The sequence below is a fragment of the Lathyrus oleraceus genome, chromosome 4, assembly GCF_024323335.1.
Source record: "Lathyrus oleraceus cultivar Zhongwan6 chromosome 4, CAAS_Psat_ZW6_1.0, whole genome shotgun sequence".
In the NCBI taxonomy this organism is placed as follows: domain Eukaryota; kingdom Viridiplantae; phylum Streptophyta; class Magnoliopsida; order Fabales; family Fabaceae; genus Lathyrus; species Lathyrus oleraceus.
This window is the reverse complement of record NC_066582.1, coordinates 329,438,666-329,445,728: the sequence shown is the minus strand read 5'-3', so window position 1 is coordinate 329,445,728 and position 7,063 is coordinate 329,438,666.

Below are 7,063 nucleotides of genomic sequence, written 5' to 3'. Positions count from 1 at the left end.
GTATTATCTACCAACATGTCAATATGTGGTAGAGGGAAATCGTCTTTCGGGCTAGCTTTATTCAAGTCTCTATAGTCCATACACATTCGGACTTTTCCATCTTTCTTAGGCGCGGGCACAATATTGGCCACCCATAGAGGATATGTACAAGTCACCAGAAACCCTGCATCAATTTGCTTATGAACTTCCTCCTTGATTTTTACTGCCATATCAGGATGAGTTCTTCTGAGCTTCTGCTTCACAGGCACACACTCAGGGTTCAAAGGCAGGAAATGTTGCACAATATCAGTATCTAGACCAGGCATGACTTCATATGACCAGGCAATGACGTCAACATATTCTCGTCGCAACTTAATCAACCCCTTCTTGACAGATTCTTCTAGGAGTGCCCCAATCTTCACTTCTCGCACACAATCCTCAGACCCCAAGTTGACTGCTTCCAGATTCTCAAGATGCGGCTGAATGATTTTCTCTTCATGCTCAAGAAGACGGGTAATCTCATCAGGAATCTCTTCCACACCATCTTCTTCCGCCTCAAATACAGGGAATTCAAAGTTGGGAGATGGTGTTGAATCATTATGTTCAATGGGTTTGATTAACCTGCATAATAATTTTGGATGTAAAAGAAGCTTTAGAATTCAAGCAAGGCAAATCATTATGCAGATGAAAAGATTGATTTTATTTTATCTTTAAGGGTTTTATGTGATCACCAATTTCATGCAAAAAGAGAAAAGGGAAAATAATTGGACAAACAAACATTTAACATGAATTTATTGAATGAAAATATCATTGTATTTATGCGCCAATAATGTAATCACTTCTCCTTTTTGCCTGGGAGAAGGGTTTTTAGACACAATGGACATTACTTTGACTTATGGATAACTGTTGGAACATCCACAGCGACCCAATTATTGCGAATCCCTCCAGGGATAATGAAATTGCCAGAATCCTCTTCGTCCTCTTCCAAAATGGCAGCAGCCTCTTCATCTGGACCGGTGTGGATGAATCCTCCACTCTTGAACAAACCTTGCTTGTTGAAGACCCCAAAAGAATAGCCTATGCCAGCCCGGGACTTGTTGTCCTCCAACTCAATCATCTGCCCCAAACCAGCAGTTGCACCATGCTCAATGGCCAACTTTGCATCTTTATAGGAGGCAAATGAAGGAGTTCTTTTCTCAACAGGTTCAACAATGGATAAAGCTTGGAAGGGAGTTCCAACTTCATCCTCAACATCTATATAAGAGAAGGAAGACAAATGGATAACCAGGAGAGCCATTTCTCCCCCTACCACCATCAACTTCTTATTCTTTACAAACTTCAGTTTCTGGTGTAGGGTGGATGTCACGGCGCCAGCCTCGTGAATCCATGGTCTGCCTAGGAGACAGCTATACGATGGGTGAATGTCCATAACCTAGAAGGTAATCTGGAAATCACTTGGTCCGATTTTGATTGGGAGATCAACCTCTCCAATCGAAGTTTTGCGAGACCCATCGAAAGCCTTCAAAACTACTCCACTCTGCCTCATGGGAGACCCTTGATATGATAACTTCATAAGAGTGGACTTTGGTAATACATTCAATGATGACCCAGTGTCCACCAGCACATTGGACATGGCGTCATCTTTGCAGCTCATGGATATGTGTAATGCCAAGTGAAGGTGAGAAAAACAAGAAAGGGGGGTTTGAATTGTTTTGGAAAATAAGCGTTTTTGCAAAATAAAATCACACAGGATTTTATACTGGTTCGCTTATAACACAAAGCTACTCCAGTCCACCCGGCCAAGGTGATTTCGCCTTCAACAAGGACTTAATCCACTAATCTTGAAAGATTATTACAACCAACGTCTAAGAGAAAGATCTCTTATTCCTCTCAAGTATACAGACTGCGCAGAGTCACTTGAGGAATTAAACAATTGAGGTAAAAACAGAATTTGTAATCTAGAGTGCTTCTAGGATAAAGCAAGTATTACAACAATTAGAGTAGATAAGAATTTTCACGTTATGAGCAAAAGCTCGTGAAAGATTAGAGAGAGAGTAGAGTAATTCTGTGCGTTCAGGTGTATCTCTCAATGAGGTTCGCCGTTCTTTATATAGAGGTGAAAAACAACCGTTGGTAGTAATTGTCGCATCCGTGAAAAACAACCGGCGGGAAAACAAACAAACAGAGCCGCCACCGTGCGTTATTTATCCCAAAAGAGGGAAAGGAAACGCTCGAAGTAAACCTGGAAAGGAAATGGTCTTACGACCGGAGATTACAGGGTACGGGAGTCGGTTACGCAAGGGGAAGGTATTAGCACCCCCTCACGTCCGTCGTACTCGACGGGATCCACGCTCAAAAGAAAAGAAGAAAGTTGCTAAAAGAAACTGCTCAAAACATGCACACACACTGGAATAAACATGCGGAGGAGGATGAAGAGAGAGGACTCGGCAGGATGTCACATCCTAGGCCTACGTAGTTTGTCAGACACAAACATCAGAGTCGACGTAGTTCGGGGAAAGGGAAACGGGCATGCTAGGATATCGTATCCTATGCCTACATATCTCATCTGGAATGAGAATCAGAGCTACCGTAGTTCGGCTAACGCACGCCGAAACGAAACACACGCCCAGACGCTGAGACATCAAAAGAAACACACAAATGGAAACAGACTGCCAATGGCTGGTCTTACGTCCGACTCCAAACAACAAACACAAACGAGGAAACCAAATGCCAATCGCTGGACTTCCATCAGACTCCAAGCACACAAACAAACGGGAAACCGAATGCCAATCGCTGGACTTACATGAGACTCCAAGCAAACAAACACACAAGAGGTTACCAAACAGACAAGCTAATAGGGAGTCTGGAACTCGAGCCTAAAAACTGTCAAGCAAACACACAGAAAAAAAGAAAAGGGTGCACGGAGAGATCTCTCACGATCTCCTGCCTACGTACCTCATCTGGTATGAGGATCAGGGCAACATAGTTCCCCTTAACATGGGAGAAACTCTCTCCTAACCAGAGACTGGGAAATGACAAACTAAAAGGGAGACTGACTCGAGCCTAGTAGTTATCATGCAATCCACAATAGTCCTAGGTTGAGGTATCTGAACAGATCCTAACTCACACAGGCAGCAAGTTGAAACAGCATATAAACAGCAAACAAGCATTCACAAAAGAGCAAGCACACACACTATATGCAAACAAGTGGCTCATACAAGGCTAGGTTGTAGAAACAAGCCAACTGGAATGGGTGTTTTTAGCTCTTAACCCTAACATTGAGAGTTAGGGTGAAGCAGATGAAATGGAGATGAGGGGTGTGACCTCACAGCTCTTATCCCTGGCCTGGGAGAGCTTGACTTAAATGAAAGTGTGGGAGTCCAGAATGTGGGACTCTTCTCCACATGACTGACACAACAGGACCTTGGGTTTGTATTCAAAGTGCATCAACACAATGGTGTGAGCAGGATGAATGACTCAACTGAATAGCAGGGGATGGATTGCACATCCCTTGTATCTTCCAATGCCTCTTCACTTAGGAGGTCTTTGAATGTACAGGGCACAAAATTAAACAAACACAAGCATCGCCTCTTAAGGAGGGGTTCAGACAGGTGCCTGCCCACATAACAGGGCAGGTCTTCCAGACTACATGAAGTCAGAAGAATTATACCTCAGTGGTAAGCAAACTACAAGCTAGCAAAGCAAGTTCAAAATGAACTCAAAGCCACTTAGGTACCTGTGAAAAACACTAAACCAATCAGTTCAACTGTACAGACAAACAATCAACAGCTAATATCACACAGACAGACAAAGCATCAGGCAACAATGGTGCAAGACATTAGGCAAACACAAATGAATTGTCCTCAAAGCCTACAAAACAAGAAAATGTTAGCCAACATCAACCAATTAATCAAGCTCAAATGAAGGAGCCACTCCAATCGTGGAAATATGTACGTGAACCTGAAATCACAATCCAAACGGTAAGTCCAAACCACTAGGTCAAAGCCTAGGGTCAAAAGAGGATCAAAAATCCAAAACAGAAGCTCAAACTTGACATGAAGCATGTTTAATCACTCAAGAATATGTCCTAAAAAGAACCAAATCATAATCACTAAGCAAGTTCATTTACCAAGCAGGTGAAGTCAACGGCAATTCAAGGCATCCAAATGATTAACATGAATGAAAAATCTCAATCAAAACAGAAATGATTCAAAAGATTCCAGAAAAATGCATGAGCAATCAAGACATCCACAACATTCATCACACAAAAAATCAGAAACATTGGAAGTCATTTGGCATGGCAATCACATTGTACAAGTTGAACATCAAAAGGTGTGACGCAAATTGTCACACCATGCTAACATAAGCATAAAACAGAATTGGTGCATGGGAAAAATGTCAAACCAAAGCCAAACTGTCCAGCAGAGTGTCTAGAATTCGCATGCAAAATTTCACATTCATTGGATAAGAAACAAGCATTTCACAAGGAGATAAGCAAGGCAAGGTCACAAGTAGACATATGATAACATAACCTAGCACCAAATAAATTCCAGCCACGCATAATTTTGGAAATTATGATGAAACAAAATAGACAAACAGAGGAACAAGTGGCAAAAAATTGGGTATTTTTTGGATCAATTTTAAATTTAATATGAATTTTTGAAGTTTGGAAAACAATGTTGAATTAAAATGAACAATGCATATGGAAATTGGAGGGAAAGATTAAATGGATTTAAGTTTGAAAATATGCAGCATGTGATACGCGTATGGTGCACAGTGATACGCGTATGGTGCTCAGTGATACGCGTATGGTGCACAGTGATACGCGTACGGTGCGTGGTGGTTTCCACCGTCTTCTTCGCGAAGACGGCGGAGCTACAGTGCATGCGTTCAGAAAATTTCCAGAATTTCGAAAAAAAATGATATCAACAGAAAGCTCTTCCAATGGAGATTACAGATCAATCAACATCTAATCCTAATTCATCCAGATCAAAGAGAAACGAACAAAAACATTTTGACATGTCAAACTTTAATCAAGCATAACTCATTCATTTCTCATCCATTTCACACGAATTTTATATCAGATTAATCAACATGGAAAACTCTACCTAAACATGGCAATGGATTGAAGAATTAAGAGACTCGAATTTTTACCTCTTGAAGAGCAGAACCATAAAACCAGCGATTCAAGCTCCTAAAGTGTCCAGATCTACTCCTATATTGATGACTTGAAGCTTTATGAAGAAATTGGAACTTGTAGTTGCTTAGATCTTGATTAATTTTCCATTTCCATTTTCATGAATTTTCTTGGAGTATGCTTGATTTCTGCTCGAATTCAATGATCCAATGCTTGATTCTTCATCCACTACACTCAATAAACCAGAATATGGAAGAAAAATGCTATGCTATGTGGAGAATTTTCAAGTTTGGATTGAGAGAAAATTTGGAGGGAAAAAGTTTCTAGTTCCAAAAATGGTGAAAAAGTGATTAACCTCTCTAATTCTGTTATAATTTACTATTTATATCCCATGTTAATTACCATGCTAATCCTAATTTGTAATGGTTAATTAGGATTAGTGATAATTGAAATGAAATGCAACAAAATGAAAAATGATGTATCATGGCCATGCACCACGTGAATAGTAGCATGCAAATGCTCACATTCACTTAAAACCAACTCATAAACATAATGCAACTGGACTTTCACTCATGCAATGCACCAAATTTGAATTTCTCAATTTCCCTCCAAAATGCACTTGAATTAGCACATGATCACATGATGAAATTTCATGCAATGCCATGAATGATTTGGAAAATCTATGTCATGACAAGAATTTGGCAAAAAGGAGCACTCAATTTGGAATTATGAGTCAAAAGTTATGCTCATTTGAAATCCGATGCACACTTGGCAATGATTGGATCATATCTCCTTAACCACACACCATAAATTCATGATCTTGGACTTTTTGGAAATGGGAAAGAGAGATCTTCAACTTTCATGTTGGACAAAAATTTCATTTGAAGCGTCTTTGATGATGCAAGGTCATGGTGAATTTGAACCAAGACTTTCCATTTTGGGAAACTTTCAATTATAGGTCACTTTCCATTTTTGGAAAGTTTTGACTTGACCTCAAATTCTTCAAGATATGCATTTGACATGATGAATAAGCCTCTTTTGAACATGAATGAGATTTTGAAACTCATTTCTCCACCTCCTAGCCCTCAGTTCTTGCACAGTTGACTTTCTGGTTGACAGATGACTTGAACATGCTCAGATGACTTTGAGCCTCAACCACTTGATGAAATGGCTCCAAAATGAAACCCTAGCTTATACAAGCTCAATAAAATCATATGAGGATCTCCATCTCAATAAAGATCTCATCTCCTTGAGGATGACATATCCATGATGATGATGATGTACCTTTGCTAATAAGATAATGCTCAAGCTCCTTGAAGGACCAAGAAACCCTAACTGAAACACAAACCCTCAGATGGCTAGTGATCAATCTATGAGACCCTCAGGCCTGGATCTCTTAACCTCTCTATCTTCTGAGAAAGACTTAGGAGGATGATCTTCTTATTATCACATGATATGCAATATCCAAATGCCTAATGCCCTAAAAAATGAAATGCAATATGCTAAACTAGTCACAAGAAGAGGAGGGCAAATTTTGAGGTGTTACAGTTGCCCCTATTCAATCCACTGTGAACCTGTCAATATGAACAACCTCGGCTTTCAAATGATTAGGGAGAAGAGTGATTGAATACCAAGAACAGACGAACAATTTACGCTCCGCTGGGAAATAATTAACCATGCCTGTCAGAATCGGCAAAGAAGTGATCTCAAAAGAAAAATCCGTCTGGTACGGAGAAAGTCGGCCTGAACACCGAAACAGAATGTTGACTTGGCTACCAAAATAAACGGTAACATAGGAATAACCATGGCCTGAACGCCCATCCGCTGGGGATTATTATTATTATTATTTCTTTTTCTTAAACCCCGAAACTTTCCGATTGAATTTTTTCTTGAACCCCGAACAAATATTTTCCTTCGCGCGGATGATCCCGGATCACCGCATTTGAA